Below are 16,940 nucleotides of genomic sequence, written 5' to 3' on the forward strand. Positions count from 1 at the left end.
AGGCCCATAAGTTTGGGCCATAAGAAGGTATATTGAGTTTGCAGGACAGTGGCCGTGGATTCGAGAGAGACAAAAATTCAGGAGAAAATGCAGACGTGGACAGGAAAGACTAGCTGAAGAAGAATGAGCTAGCAGTTAAATATGGAAGAAATCATAGCCCTGTGCTAAGGGGTCCATGGGGCTGACCACCCCAAGCCTGGAGGGCCCTGTGAGGACCAGAGAACCGGAGGCCTCGGCAGGGTCATTATCCATCTGAATGTTTATAGCCTTAAAACAGCTAGCAAATGTTCAGTTCAACTTTTCACTCTTTCTATTTTTTTTTATTTCTTCAAGATATTCCTGTCAATTCTAGAACATTGCATTTCCACAGATATCTTAAAACAATCTTTTTAATAATCAGGGCAAAGTTATATTGATACTATGTTGAATGTGTAGATCAATTAATAAATAACTGCCATCTTGACAATATTGAATTTTCTAATCTATGATCATATTATAATCCTCTACTCATTTAAGAATAAAGATTTGCCGTGTCACTCAATGGCTTTAGTATAGAGATATTGCACAGCTTTGCTGGGGTTATTATCAGTTATCTGAAAAATATCGTAAGTGACATTTACTGCATTTCTGATTACTTATTGCCGGGCATAGAAGGACAGTTTGTGTATACTGTCTTTGACTTTGATGGCCATGCTGAAATCAATGTTTAATTGAAATAATCTGTGACAGTGAGAGCTCGCTTCTTCCTTTCCTTATGCTGCCTGTCTATATCTGTGTCTGGCTATGCTGGCTACTCACCCACCAAGCCCAGGCTGAGTAGGTAACCCCACTCTCATCACGAATGTATGTTTGATAAGTTTGTAAAATGAATCATTTACTCCTGACAAGGCAGCCACTGTCTCTGGGAGTATATTTTTAAGTGGAAATTGAAAATCATTTCTTTTCTGGAAGTACAGCATAGAATTAAGTTGTCTCATTCCATAGCCTGACAATATAAAAATATGCTTACTGCATAATCTTGGAATATACGTCTAACGATTTGATATTAACAAAAATATTATGGTTTCAAATGTTAGACAGGGTCATTTAAAGCAATACTCTCAATTTTTAATATTTAAACAAGCATACAAAGTTCATCACACTTGGAAGCAAGGAACACAGAGTCACTTCTCAGATGTGACTTTAAATTCAAAGTTTGCTTGTCCCTGCAGGAGTCTGATGTAAACTGCTGGTTGCAGTGACCTTGTCCTTGTACAGAACTCTGCTACACAGGCAGTTGTACAATTGCCTTTAACTCACGTAAATTTTGATGTGTGCCTTTGCTCTCTGACGATCCCAGGAAGGTTTAAGACAGGAATCTGGAACAGAAGTGAGAGGCAGGGTTTGGGGTTAGTATGATTTGGGAGAGCTTTAGCGTTGCTGGGCAAGGATGAGGGAAAAGCTTGGAACTTGCTTAGAATGGCTGAGTCTCTGGGGAGGCATGTTGACAGCTTTCGGTCTTGTGTGATGAGGGACACTGAAAATGGCCAACACAGAAAGTGACCGTAAGGTGAACAACAGGTGGAGCTGACTGATGATGGCTCATGTGCTAAGCAGCAGGATGAGCCTGTGTGCAACCCACAGAACAGGAAGAGTGGGAGGAAGTAGTCACAAGGCAGGATGTGGGACCACCTCAGAATGTAAGAAGACGCTCAAGAAAGAGCTTTATAAAAGTACTAACATTCAAGCAAAGCTTCTAGGACCCTCTGGATCCATCTATTTCCCTATCTCCTATATTTCTCTCACCTTAGGATGTCCTCACCACTGTCCCATTTTCCTGTTAAGTGAAGACTTTCAAGGGACATGCCCCTTGGCCTAGTGTCCAGATATAAGTGAGTATATACTATTTGAGTCTCTCTGCTTCTGGGTTAGCTCACTCATTATGATCATTTCTAGTTCAATCCATTTGTCCACAAATTTCGGGAATTCCTTGTTTTTAATAGCTGAGTAGTATTCCATAGTGTAAATGTACCGCAGTTTCTTTATCCATTCTTCTACTGAGGGACACTTAGGCTGTTTCCAGGTTCTGGCTATTATGAATAAGGCTGCTATGAACATGGTTGAACATATGTCCTTGTTGTATGCTAGAGCATCTTCTGGGTATATTCCAAGGAGTGGAATAGGTGGCCCAGGGGTTCTGCTTGATCTAAGGCACCAACCAAGGACAATTGGTGCAGTCATCATCAAACCCCTACCCAGATCTAGCCAAGGGACAGAATATTCTCCACAGTTAAGTGGAGACTGGGGACTGACTTCACATGAACTCTGGTGCCCCTTATTTGGCCATGTCCCCTTGATGGGGAGGCCCGATGGCACTCGGAGGAAGGATAGCAGACTACCAAGCAGAAACTTGACACCCTAGCATCATATTCAAGGGGAGGAGGTCCCCATCAGTCACAGTCATAGGGAAGGGGAATGGGGTGAAAGCGGGAGGGAGAGAGGAATGGGAGGATGCAAGGGATGGGATAGCAATTGAGATGTAGTATGAATGATTTTATTTAAAAAAAAAAAAAACCAAAAACAAAAACAAAAACAAAATTCAAGCAAAGCTCTAACAAAGAAGGAAAATGGACCAGAAATTAAAGCAGTGCTTATAGGCCTCACCAGCATCCAGAAACACACACACACACACACACACACACACACACACACACACACACACATACACACGTACACATCCGTACACACATACACACACATACATACACATACATACACACATACACATGCACACACATGCACACATACATGCACACACACACACACACACACACACACACACACACACACACACACACACACACACCCCTTATAGTTCAAGGAGCAAGAGTTAATCAAATGGATTGGATCATATTTCTCCACAACCATCAACTTCATCAGATTTAACATTAAAACATACAGATTTCCCTTTTTAGGGGAGAAAGACTTACTTTTTCTTTTGCAAGTTGTACATTTTCATATATCAAACCAAATGAACTTGTGTGTTCCTGTCCTGTTCATCTGACTTTGTTATTTTTCAGTTTTAGATTGAGGCGGGAACACTGGTGGCCTGAGAAAAGCTTCCTTTGCTACAGTATCATATGGAGTCCTGTGGTTTCTGGGCTCAGTTGGATGCTGGATAAAGAACGTTTCATAGAAGACACAGCATTCACAGGAAGTCATCGGTGTCTCACAGTCATCAGCCCGTCTCGGGGAGCGATCATCAGGTTCTTTCATTATGAAGTTCATTTTCACTTTCACACTCAGGAGAACTCTGTGTGCTAACACTGCAGCCTGAGCATTGGCAGTAGCCTCAAGAACCAATGATTATAATAGAGTTAAGAAACAATGGCTTATTAATTGCATTTTCCAGTCACTTTTATTACCCAGCCTTGGCTCCTGATGGCTGTGACTACTGTTACTTGGTATGTTGGGTTAATTAATAAATAATTATTTTTCTTCTTTTCCTTTAAAAAAATTTTTTTTTTTTTTACTTTGAGACAGGGTTTCTCTGTGTAGCCTTGGCTGTTCTGGACTCCTTTGTAGACCAGGTTGGCCTCGAACTCATAGCAATCCACCTGCCTCTGCCTTCCTGGGTGCTGAGATTAAAGGTGTGTGCCACCAGGCCTGACTCCTTCTCTTCCTTAATCTGACTATGTAACCCAAGCTCACAATCCTCCTGCCTCAGTTCCTGAGTAGCTAGGATTTCAGGCACACACATCCTTCCTCATTAGCTCTATTTTCTCGACTGCTTTTGTTTTATTTTGATTTTTGCTCGCATCAAGCCCATTTTTTTCAGAGTAATTATTATTTTTCTTAACCTCTTTAGTTACTTGTCTAAGAATATTAGCCCTCATAATCTATTTAAAGGTAAATATATCAGTAAACATTTTAGAACTGGACCACTGCATGTTCTGTAACACGTGTCTCTAAGTATGTGATTTGTCTCTTTATCACCATTGGCAAGGATGCTTCTTTTTTTCTGCCAGAAGGTAAAACTGCATTCTACTTTCTGTCTAAATAATGGAATGATTATTTATCTTATAATAACTCATCTTGCCCTGGGGCAGTGACAGTCTGCCTCTGCTCATCGCCTGCTCTCTGCAGACATGTGTCTCCCTCCAGGAGCTCCGTAAGCTCCTGTAATAAACACTATTAGAATCTGCCTGTCATAAATGGCACCATGCTATTTATTGCCTCTAAGTTTCTCCATGGCACATTTTTACCCTTCCTTCAAACTCATCTCACACACTAATAAACAAACAAAAAAAATTATTTCACTTTATTTTAAAAGAAGACAGGCAGGATGCATAGAATTCCTCTTTGTTGGTTGGTTGGTTTTTCAAAACAAGCTGAGCAAGGACAGCGTCTGGGATCCCTCATCACAGAGGGTCTCCTTTGCACCCACAGACTCACCAGGCAAATGCGCCTGGAAGCCACGGGGGGGGGCCGTCCTGCTTGTGGAGACCTCATGAGACAAGCCAGGTCAGCATGGCTTTCACAACCTCGCTGTGACCTCACCACCATCTGCTTCTGTGGCTGCATCTAGCTCAGTGCAGCAGTAGTAGAAATTCGCATGAGTTGAGATTTTTGTGAATGAAGGATACATTGAATTCTTCTGGGGTTAAGGATGGGCAAACTGGATACACCGATGCTCAGGAAAGACCCTCCAAGTACCTTCTCTGGCTAGTAACGGTGGGCACAGTTGCAGATAGTTCTTTTCCACAGAGTGGGATGAAATTCTTCAGATATTGCTCTCCAGAGAGAATATGGCACTGAAAAGAGTGTCCTAGAAGCTATGTTTAAAAAGTAAATAAGAAACAGGCAAAATGATCTGTAAAGCTATCTTTCCATTAATAAAATATACCCAAAACTATCTTCCTAATGTAATAAAAATTTAAATTTAGTAATGAAATTATTTCATGATTCTTGTGTATATGCCTGTCTGTCCATCTGTCTGCCTCATAAGATATTCTGTGTCCCTGGCTGCCTTTCCTTCAAAATCAGTACACAGTTGAGAATGCCTTTGAATTTTGGCTCCCTTGCATCTACTACCTGCGTGTCTGGATTGCAGGCTGTACCATTGTGTCTTGTTCATATAACGCTGGGGACTGAACCAACTAGAGATATGTTTTACAAACTAAGCTATATCCCCAGCCCGTTTTTAGAATACTATTTTTGAAATTTGATGCATATTTTATGCTGACAGCCCATTGCCTTCCAGCTGCCAAAATTCAAGTGCTTGGTCACCATGAGTAGCTTACGGTTGCCACGCGGATGGCTCTGTCTAGAAGTGGGTAGAAGCCATAACCATGCTTGCTCTAGAGGAAATGAGTGTGTCTTCTCTTCATATGTCCTATCCAGCTGGTGTGTTTGCCAAGTGTGCCTGCTGAGACGAGATTTAGGACTCTTATTGTCTTACTGGTAGCACCGTCGGTTGGTTTCCACCTGTGGTGGTTTGAATAAAAATGGCCCCCAGAGGCCCCAAGGGAGGAGGCGTGGCCTTGTTGGAGTAGGTGTGGCCTTGTTGGAGTAGGTGTGGCCTTGTTGGAGTAGGTGGGACCTTGTTGGAGTAGGTGTGGCCTTGTGGGAGGAGCTACATCGCTAGGGGGTGGGACTTTGAGGTCTCAAATGTTCTTGTTAAGGTCTAGTGGGACACTCACTTCCTGCCGATCCTCTCTAGTACCATGTCCACCTTCAAGCCGCCATGGTTCCCACAGTGATGATAATGGAACTCTAAGCCAACCCTAACTACATGTTTTCTTTTATAAGAGTTGCCATGGTCATGGTGTCTCTTCACAACAATACGATCCTAACTAAGACAACACCTTTGTTTAAACTCTTTGCAGGACTGGATCAACACTCTGCTAATCCCTTTACTTCTTATTCTAGTTCCATTCTGCTGCTTTGGTAAAACACTGACCAAAACCGTCGTAGGGGAGAAAAGCCAGTGCGTTCTTGGCTTGTACTTCCAGGCCACAGTCTGTTGTTAAGGGAGGTCAGAGTAGGAAGTCAAGCAGGAGCTGAGGCAGATGCCATGGAGGACAGCTGCTTGCTGGCTCCATCACAGGCTCATTAGCTTAGCTGGATTTCTGTTTTTTTTGGGGGGGTGGGTGGGAGGAGTTGAGACAGGGCTTCTCTGTGTAGCCCTGGCTGTCCAGGACTCACTTTGTAGACCAGGCTGGCCTTGAGCTCACAGAGATCCCCCTGCTTCTGCCTCCCAAGTGCTGGGATTACAGGCCAGGCATGTGCCACTATGCCTGGCTTAGCTAGTTTGTTATACACCTTAAGATCACTTCAGTAGGGCATGATGCTGACCACAGAGGGATGGACCTTTGTATATGAATTAATAATCAGATTGCCCCCATCAGCCAATCTGATTTAAATCATTCCTTAATCCAAGTTTTCATCTCAGATGATTCTAGGCTACATCAAGTTGACAATTAAAGCAAGCAGAACACTTGCTTTGAGGGCATACCAGAGATCCCCAGTTTGTCTACAGTTTGCCTTGTTTTGTGGCTGCCCTGTGCACGATTCCAGCAGACCCAGCTTCCTCAGCCTCAGCAGACTCCGCAGAGGGTCGCAGGCCTGCGGTTACAGGCTTCTGGTAGACTTCTGTCGCTTCGGCTTCCCAGACAGAAGTTTCCTTGAGACAGGCAGAGCCAACCAATTGGGAACAAATAATTTGTTTTCCATGAAGTTTGCCAAGGAGGCAGAACGTGAGTCTCTGGAACATTTGACATGCATAGAGGTCTCTGTAGGGTCACCAGAAGGAAACATGCATTTGTCCTCTACAGTTAAGAATGACGTGTCTTGTGATTGGGTAGATCATGTGGTTTGCCTTGCTTCACTGGTCCAAGCTGAGCTTGTCTGGAATGAGCTTAGTGTGGGTGCCAGGGCACGCTTCATCATGCTTTGATTTTTGCTGTTCCAGCCCAGTGTGCTCAGAGTCGCCAATTGGCTTTACTGAAGTCTTGAAAGATTGCCCCCACTGATCAAAGGCCTGGGAGACCTGTTGGCCCTGGAAAGCTTGTTGGTGCTAAGCAAATTTCTAAGAAATGGCTGTTAACGACTTATCTCCATTTTTCTTATCGGTTTTGAAAACACACACACAGAAACAGAGAAGGGAGAGAAGGGGGGGGGGAGAGAGAGAGAGAGAGAGAGAGAGAGAGAGAGAGAGAGAGAGAGAGAGAGAGAGAAACAGAGAGGAGGGAGGGAGGGAGGAAGGGAGGGAGGGGAGGAGGTTTCCCCCAGCGGTTTTTTGTCTTCAAAGCATAGAGGAGCACACTTTACCACCCATAACCACTAAGGTGGAACCCTTGGGTGAGCTCCTTCCTCAGCTTTCTGTACCCTCAGTGTATGCCTGGTGCACAACAGAGATCAAGGGCTCATTTTTTCCTCTTTTCAAAAGCATCAGACTTTGGGGCCCTTTAACTTGCCAAAATGGACTCTGGCTCCTCCCGGTGTTCAATCTGATGCTATTATCTCAAGTGCTCTCTTGTCTGAAGAAATAAGCTCCCAGTGTGGGGTTCCAGGGAGCAATTCACTATAACGTCCTGCTAAGCATCCCCCAGAGGCAGAGGCAGGCCTTTCTCTGCAGAGCTGGTGTGCTCTGTCATGCAGGCTGCAGCAGCACAGGCTTGGAAGCCTGCTGCAGTTTATGTGGGAACCGTGCATCCTCCCAGTAAAGGACAGCCAAATCATCCCTTAAATTTCATGTGTTCCCAAGGTAGAAACTGATGCTTCAAAAGCTCCTGACCAGATACCAGAGTTCGCCTTTCCTCCTTGGGCTACCATGTTCTTACTATACCATGGATTCAGAGCAACCCTCCTTATGGTACACCCCCATAAGCTCTCCCTAGTAGGAAACTACAGTACCCTTCTACTCATGGTGGCTTGATGCACACACCACCAGAATGCCTTTAGACTGCAGAACTTCCAGTCTCAGAAACTTGGCTAGTGCTTACAAAACCTCCCCTGACTTCTACAGCACCTGCAGCCCACAGCACGGCTCTATAAACCCAGTGGGGTTGGATGACGACCTTAGCCTGGGTACCCTAGAGAGAAATATTAACTTTATCACCAATCCCTGGGAACAGGGCTTAGAACACACTGTTTAATGAGAACATACTTCGGTGTCTTCATGATCAAAATTATGCTTCTGGATGCTTGCACAATTTCCATGGTGAGCAGGTGAGTGTGCCCCCATTTTCCTCAAAGTTTTGACTTGCACTGTCATCCTTGGGCACTGTCTGCCCACCCTTTCAGCTATTAGAGTAAGCAGATGACATTTATTCAGTGATCCCCTAAGAGGAGCCCAGGTTCCAGAGCAAGCAAAAATTCTCTTCTGCATGGTGGCTCCTGAGAGCGTGGAGCAGATCCCTAGCCTGCAGCACTGTAGCCTGCCCTGGGAGCAGGTGAGACATCCTGGAAAACAGTGACTTCCACAGTCATGGCTGCTTTCCACCACAGTGAGCACTGCTTGGAATCCTCACACCTCAGAAGTTGAGAATGGAAAGATGTGTCCCTTCTTCCTGTGAGCCAACCTCACCCCGCCCTGCCCCTCCCCAGGTTTCTTCTCTACCCACAGAACTCTTTATCACTATGAGCCTTGCCATGGTCTCCAACACGGAGGAGTACGGCAGCTTGGGTGTGTGAGGGCAGCAGCCCTTTGGCGACAGTGGCTATATGGGAGCTGCTGGACGTGCTTCTGTCCATCGGCCTCTGCATCCTTATGTGCCAGGATCCTGTAAAAGAAAGCATCTGGTTTGGATTTCGCAGATGAATTTGTATTTAGTACTATGTCAATTTAACATGGATTCTTGGTTTCTTTAAAAAGTACGTATTGTCTCCAGGCATGGCGGTGGCACACACCTTTAATCCCAGCACCGGCGAGGCAGAGGCAGGTGGCTCTCTGAGATTTTTAATGACTCCCTGGTCTACATAGTGAGTTTCAGGCCAGGCAGAGCTACACATTAAGACCTTGTCTCAGAAAGAAAACCAAACCAAATAAAAAAAAATACACATTGAACACTTCCTGTGGGCCACCCTGATTCCTCACAGACCCTGCAGGATTCTCAGAGTTCAGTTTCTGACTTGGGTGGGAGGAGCTACATGAACCATCTCCTAGCTCACCTCCGGAAGTGTGGGTAGCTCCTCTTTTGAAGAATGATGTGTGGTTCAGAGACACCCTCTCTGTTCTGGGTACCCTGAGATGTATGGGACAAAGTGGCGGTGCCTCAGTCTAACCCTCAGGCTTGCTGGATACACCCTAACCCTCTCCCTCCACCCTCTCTAACCTGCCTTCAGAACCTCTGTCATGCTCTGTGTATCTTGTGTTTCCAACTATTGTTCCAATACTGGGGCCTCTGAAACATTTACATGAAGCTGGATGGCCATTTTGCTAGGTCAACATTACTGTGGTAATGAATTTTTAGTGCTAACCCTGAGTGCTATGGCCTTGGGTCAGTGCGTATTTGTACTGCCAATAATAATCAAAATCATGAAAGGTCAGGGGTAGGAAGTCAAGAAAGAGTTTGTGATCAGTTAAAAATAGAGCATACTGCATTTATAGGATGAGAATTTCTTTTTAAAATATTTAGTACAGATGCCCAAAATCCACATGTAGATTCACCTTGACGTTTTACTGGAGGTAAGTTTTCATCTGGAAGAAACTGTTCTGAACTCCATACAGTGCGTGCGGGTGGCAACTCTCTGACTATTACAGATTCTACACCAGATATAAGAACATGAGAGAAATAGCTTTTCATTAAGACATTAGTGTCGTTATAAGTGTGGTTGTAAAGAAAACTTTTTTGGGGGGAAACAACAAGATTCAAGCCCTGTAGCCCAGCATCTTTTTTGTTTGTTTGTTTGTTTTTTTGTTTTTAGAGACAAGGTCTCTCTGTGTAGCCTTGGCTGTCCTGGACACGCTTTGTAGACCAGGCTGGCATCGAACTCACAGTGATCCACCTGTCTCTGCCCCCCAAGTGCTGGGATTAAAGGCGTGCAGCACCACCACCAGGCAGCCCAACATCTTCTTTACAGTGAGGCAAAAACCTAATCCGCTTTCTAGTCCCCTTTTTTTTCCACTTGATAGATTAACACCCTCCTTTCTCTTACTAGGAAGCTTCAGAGTATTGCTTTAGCTGCCTGGGGTTGAGGGCAGAACTTCTCTGCTTACAAAACCAAGGTGTAGGGCTGTGCTTCTGTGTGAAGAAATGTCTGCACTACGGTGGTGGGTGGGACTTGGTCACTCTTCTCTTACGGAAATCTGCTAAGGAGAACGACATTGGAGGCATAGAGTTCTGTAGCCATCACAACAAGTATTGCTGGCTAAAACATTTTCAAAGGAATTTAACACTTAACAAGCAACACAGGCCAAGGTCTATTTGCAATGTGTACTTTGTGAGCTATCCTCCCGCTGAGCACAGAGCCCTCCGAAGTGACTGTCTAGTGCTGGAACGGACGAGAGTAAATGAATTTAAGACAGAAGAATGCATGTAGCAGTGATCTTAATTAACATAACGGAATTCTCCCACAAATGTGTGCTCTAAAACAGCTCAGATTGTTTCAACCCCCAAAGTCTATTTAACTGACAGTGTTCGTCATTTCAACAGTGGATTTCTTCAGGTAGAAGAGCATTTTCAGTAATCTGCCCCCATCCTAACCTGGCCCCTGCATTGGTCCTAAAGAGTGGCTAGCGGCCAGCTAGCTGCATCCTTTGCATTACGAAGGCTGCAGTTTTCATTAGTAATCACTGGCCAGGAAGCAGGGGTCAGAGGGCACCCTCACCTGCTTGCTTTGGGGCTCAGTGACAAAACAAGCTACTCGACATTTCCAGAGCACCTGTGTATCTTGCATAGCAGGCCACAGTCCAGCGCTCCTCTGAGGAGACACCTCCTTTGCAATTAGAGATCTGGGCCATCAGGACAGAGCATAGAACATCAGCTTTGCTCTAGAGAGAAAAGACATGATGACCTGCTTTCTGGGTTACTCAGTTCACCAGTGGTTTTAATTACCCTTTGAATTGTGAAGACTCCAGATCGGTTCTATGTAGCCAGGGACTCTTACAAGCTTGTCATCTGTTCCCTGGACACTGTGTGTCTCATTTCCACACCCTAGACACCCTCCTATCACCTCTGCCCAGAGCCTTGTGTCTTCGTTCACGTTACCGATATGTAGGTGGTCACTTCAATAGGATTTCATTTCACATTCATCATGAATCTGTCTAATTGCCATTCAAAAGCCCAGGCAGAGAAATGGCATTTTCACATGTAATTTTCAGGGTCATTCTACACAGGACATCCAAGCAGTGACCAACACAGAGAGAACAGATTTGGCCTGAAGCCACTTTACCAACTACGGAATAATGTCATCTCCATGAAGCCACCTAGCAGGCCTGTCTGGATCACTCTGTGTCTCTTTTTTTAAAGACCTTTGCTTCAAATACACTCAACCTTCACAGAGAAGAGAGCCTCTCCATCTGAATCTGCTAAAGATAGCATTTACTTCAAGCAGACACCAGAGAAAGAATTCCCTGGATTCTGATGTTTTCTCATTAGGGAAGAAAATCATTCAGTATATATAAAGTAGTGGGGTCATTAATATTTAGTCTGTAGACCAAAAGTTATAGGCTCATTAATTGAAGACTTAGCAAATACATTTTAGGGTGAACAACATCAATTTATTTTAACAAATATATTTAATAGCCTAAGTGGACAAATAAAGTTCCTCCAAATAAAATGTCAAGCAAGTTTTGTAGTTATAAGAAATGAGTGGTTAAGGTTTACAGTGTTGTGAAAATAAAGGAAACATTCACAGTTGAATAGCCAAGGACCTCGGGGAATACTCAGGTTGCTTTCCATCAGCCTGCACTATCAGTGGGAAGAGGAACATGTCATACATGTGTGCCAAGACCCTGTATATCAGCAGACATTATATAAGGGAATCAATCATAGCCAAACGGCCATTACATCAACTTTCCTTCACAAAATGTAAACACTGAAAACCCTATAATAAAACCCAAGCTACGAAGGTACAAATAATAATAGAAATTGAAAGAGATACTTACATAGCTGCTCCAGAGAGTCAGTAACACTCTGTAAGAAGATATAAAATGATATAAATTGATAAAGCAACAAAAAGGTGAAATTCATCAAAAGTAATAAAAAAAACCTTGAACCGAGTGGAAACCATTAAACAAATTTAATCAAGCAACAAATTTTTTTCTCCACACAAGCTAATTCCAAAAGCAAAGTCTACTCAATATTTAAACAGAGATGGAGGCGGGGAAGAATATGAGAATAAACCATGCGTGGCTAGGGAACTGGCTCAGCCTGTAAAGAGCTTGCGGTGCAAATATGAGGGCCTAAGTTCAGTTTTCCGTGCTGGGCATGGAGACTGGTGCCTGCATCTCAGCATGGGTGTGTGTGGGGGGAGGGGGACAGGGCAGAGAGAGGGGGCATTGGCCTGACAGCCTGGCTGAATTAGCAAGTCTTAGGCCAAATAAAGTAGATGGTGTCCTGGAAGTAGTACTTGAAAATGACCTTTAGTTTCCTCCCTCCTTATGAAGGCATGTGTCTGCACACCTTCACACACACGAACACAAATGTATGCATGGATACATCCATATATGAAGGTGGAATGAGAAGAAAAATGAAAAGAGTTGAATAGGAGGAAATAAAATCATCATCACCGAAGAGAATGGACACATCTAGAAATCCTAGTGCGGTTGATAAAGCAAGTTAGATCGGTTGTTAAATTAAAACTATGTGAGTCACACTTGCACATAGGAGGTAGAAGTTAAATTTTAAACACTGTTCTTTTAGAGTTGGATGAACAGAGTCAGTGGCAAACACAGCTGTCTTTGCCTCTGCAGGCTGAGTGCTCTCCCATGGGGGCAGAGGTTACCGAAACACATCTTACAAGCAGGTAGGCAAGTGCTCTGGAGAGAGTCAGCAGTATAGCCACGGCTGACTCCCTGATCCCCATTCCACTCTGAAACTTAGTGGCTGCCTCCAGCTCTCGATGGCACAACCACAAATTTCCAGAGCAGAGAGGTTCATCCACCAGAAAAATGTCTCCACACAGCGGCACAATCCTCGACTTGCCCAGACTCAGACTTGCGAGTGAGTCTGGTGGACACTATTGCCACCTGTGAGTTATAGCCACAGAGGACACTGAAGAACACAGCTTCCGGGATTATGAACTTCCTCTGTGAGAAGTATCTTAGATAAAGCTTACAAACCTTGTCCAGGACTTTCTGAGGAAGGGTAGATATTACTGAAAGAAATTAAGGCAAATCTACATAAATTGAGAAGTATGTTATGATTAAATTAAAAGAGTTGATATTGTTAAAGTATAAAACCTCCCGAATTTATTTAGAGATTATTATAATTCCATTTAAAATCTCAGCAAGATTTACGTGTGTATATGTGGTGGGTATTATGTGTACATGTTTTTGTGTGTGTGGGTATAGGTACAAAAACGCAGGTGCATGAAGATAGAGGTCAGAGGTCCAACATATTGAATTTTTATCAATCGTATTCAACCTGAATTTTTCAGCAAGGGTCTCTCACTGAACCTGGAGCTCATCAATTTATCCAAAATATCTGCCTAGGGATCCCCAGGGATTGCCTGTCTTTGACTCCCAATGAAACACAACTGTACTCCCAGCTTTTATGCAGCCAAGGTAGAAGGCTAGGGCCATCGGGTTCTCTGGAAAAATACAAATCTCAGGCATCAGGATATCTAGCAGCAACAGCCAACACTGCAGGATGAACAAGCAGCCTTTGTTGGTCTCCTAAAAGTCCTTATGTCTTCTCTTTTGGGGCTCTCACATTTACATCCTGAGTCCTCAGAATTAAACTGTCTCCAGCTGGCGAAGACCATGCCCCTCTCTGAGTCACACAAGGCAATTCTCAGCTTTAGATAAACTAAGGCAGTCCCATATCCTGCATTTAGATGAAAACAAAAACATATTTACGAAGCACAACTGAGTTTTAAAGAAACCAAAACTTCCACTAGAGTTATGGGCATTGAAGTCAGGGCTTTTTGTATGACCGGCAAGGACTATATCGCTGAGCCACATTCCCAGTCAGCCTTGACTGTCACCTTCTTTACTGTCTTTCTGAAGAAGTATCAGATCAGAAAGTTTGATCCTATCAAAAGGTCAGAACTTGGAGAACTAGAGAAATTCTTTTCAATTTGTAAACATGGTAACCCAAAATATTAACTTTCACCCCAAATAAATATGCATGGGAGCGTTTGCATTCCGACTTCCTGGTCCTGCTAGCTTTAGAGACTTCAATCTTACTGTCTTCAGCCTATCATCAATGCGGCTGTGGGTCCCTACAGTGCTGATGTACCAGGGCCCCAGGCTTTAACAGAACCGACTCCATGATGGAAGTTCCATTCAGGCTGTAAAACTCAGTGTGTAGACAGCACCACTTGTGAAAAAATAAAAACAAGGGCCCAAGTCAACAAAGTCATATAGAGCTGGGGAATTCTCAAAATGTACCAGCCTTGCTTTTCAGCTTCTGCAATGTGCTTCTGGGCAACTGCTCTTGTTAATTAAAGTATGCCAACCCAGGACACATTTGTTTGCTTGTTTGTTTTTTGGTTTTTCTCTGTGTAGCCTTAGGTGTCCTGGACTCACTTTGTAGATCAGGTTGGCCTCAAACTCACAGCGATCCACCTGCCTCTGCCTCCCAAGTGCTGGGATTAAAGGTGGGTGCCTTCCAGCTCAGGACATGGTGTGTGTGGTGTGTGTGTGTGAGTGTGTGTGTGTGTGTGTGTGTGTGTGTGTGTGTGTGTGTGTGTGTGTGCTTAAAAGCTCACCCTGAGAAAGGCTCAGTGCTGCACTGGGGTCACCGGCTGGCTAATCAAAATCTTCCTATTGGATTAAACAGTCTTCTCTGGTCGAGGCCCCCCCAAACACTATTTTGCAGTCCTATTGGATTAAATGGTCGCCTCTGGTCGATACCCCCAACACCAGTGTGCAGTCCTTGCGTGTCTTAGGAAGCACACGGCTCCACTACAGCAGCTCCACCCTGGGCTCGTGCTCTCCCAATTCTTAGCAGCTGGTGGGGCCTGGCCTACATTCTCAATCCATGTTTGCCTCTCCCCATCGTGCTTATTACCTGCACCCCAGGCATTTTGAGTTTTCTCCATTGTTCTATTTCTCTAGGAAGGATGTGAGGCTCAGAACCGTGGTGTCTTCCTGATGAGAGAGTGCCATAAGTAGCGCCTCTAAGAGCGTCTGAGGGTGCGTCTGAGATCCGAATCACCCTCTCACATTGGATTTCACCTTCAGGTCGCATCTCTGTGCTGTGCCCTCCTTCTGAGTTTCACGGAGCTGTGGCAATCTGCTCCCTGGGGAGCGGAGTAGTTAGAATGACTGGTTTTTAATGCACTTGTAAGAGACTGCATGGGATGCAGTGGACGTGCAGTGGCCGTCTTCCAGCCCTCCGCGGTGTCGTTCCTGAGTGCCCAGTGACCCATGACCCAGGACGGTGGAGAGGAATGCAGCTTTTCTTCTTCTGATACATGCCTCTAGATCCAGTAATCGAGCAGCCCAGACGGAGAGGAAGTAGAAAAGAAGGAGGGAGGGACAAAGGTTTAACCAAGAGTGGACTGTCCTTGGAACCAGGCCAGAGATTGTCCCTAAGTCACCTCACTGGAGAGGTACACGTGGCCTGAAGGACATTGCTTGCTAAAGATGGAAGGCAGCCAGCATAGCATGGGGGGTTGGGGAGGAGTCTTTAAGAAAAAAACAACAACTATTTTAGTTACTGTACTTCCATTGTACACAGTGATAGGTTTGCTATTTCCTAGACTGGCTTACTTCGCATAATAACCTATTCATTTCCCCCACAGGTGTCACAATTCCACTTTTGTTTGGCGCTGAACAAAAACTCCATTATTTGTATACTCTGCATTGTAAAACCACCCACCTGATCATGAACATGTAGGTTGGACGCCCCTGGCTTGGCTGTTGGGAATAGTGCAGTCATGTGTATGGTGAACACGGTGTCTCCTGTATTGTTGGTGGGAGAGTACACTGGTGTGAGTCAGTGAGAAGCTACTTACCTCCCCAACTGATGAGTGCTTTGATAACAGGCCTTCCCAGACTGTGCCTCAGCCTTTAGGTCGGCATAAAAGACCTTCATCTCTAGTCTGTTTCGTCTACAGCTTCACTTGCCCAGATCACTTACCACATGTTTAATGTAGTGTTAAAAATAAATGAAATGTAGCTCAAAGCTGCTTTCCTATTTGACTCTTTACGCAACAAACTACGTGCAGCCTATGTTCTTCCTACAATACCTTTGTCGCAGCCAGTCACAGCAGATGATTCTCAATAATCCTAGCCTGGCATCTCAACAGACTATGTCCACGGAAGGCAGGTGTCTCCTTACGTCATTTGTTCCAAGGAGGTAAATGTTCCAGTGCAGCTGGTAGGTGCACTGGAGAGACATATGGCAGATAAACTAGATACTACAAGGTATCGAGCTGCTGGCCAGGGTGCTGCATATCTGTGACCCCAGCACTAAGGAGGCTGAAACAGGAGGATTGTGAACTTGAGCATAGTCAGACACTATTGAATCAAAACCAGAAACATACAGCAAAAAAGCAAGCAAAAACCCCCAAATACCCAAACAAACAACAAAAGCAACCACTCTGATTATATTCAGTGGGAGAACTCACAGATGGTATAGTTAGACAGAAAAGAACTGTAGCGAAGCTGCCTCCACTCCTGTACCTGCCCCAAGTTGCCCCTCATGCAAACATGCAGCATCTCTAAGGATTGTTTTTGTCTTTTCAGAGACATTGTATTATTTGCTGTCCTAGTCAAGGCTAACCAGAGAAACTGAGTCAGTGTGGAATACTGTAGCTATGAGTGAGGACAGTCATTGTAATAG

General features: G+C 44.5%; 1 long non-coding RNA gene across 1 annotated transcript; it reads right to left on the reverse strand.

Moving 5' to 3' along the window:
- Positions 1-1,085: 1,085 nt before the first annotated feature.
- Positions 1,086-15,476, reverse strand: LOC311597588. The gene is made up of 3 exons (XR_014779274.1): positions 15,162-15,476; positions 12,092-12,119; positions 1,086-1,358 (listed from the first exon to the last, which is right to left on the reverse strand). It is a non-coding gene; the product is annotated as an uncharacterized lncRNA (long non-coding RNA).
- Between the last annotated feature and the right edge of the window lie 1,464 nt (positions 15,477-16,940).

Source organism: Acomys minous, assembly GCF_964271855.1.
Source record: "Acomys minous genome assembly, chromosome: 5".
NCBI classification, from domain to species: Eukaryota; Metazoa; Chordata; class Mammalia; order Rodentia; family Muridae; genus Acomys; species Acomys minous.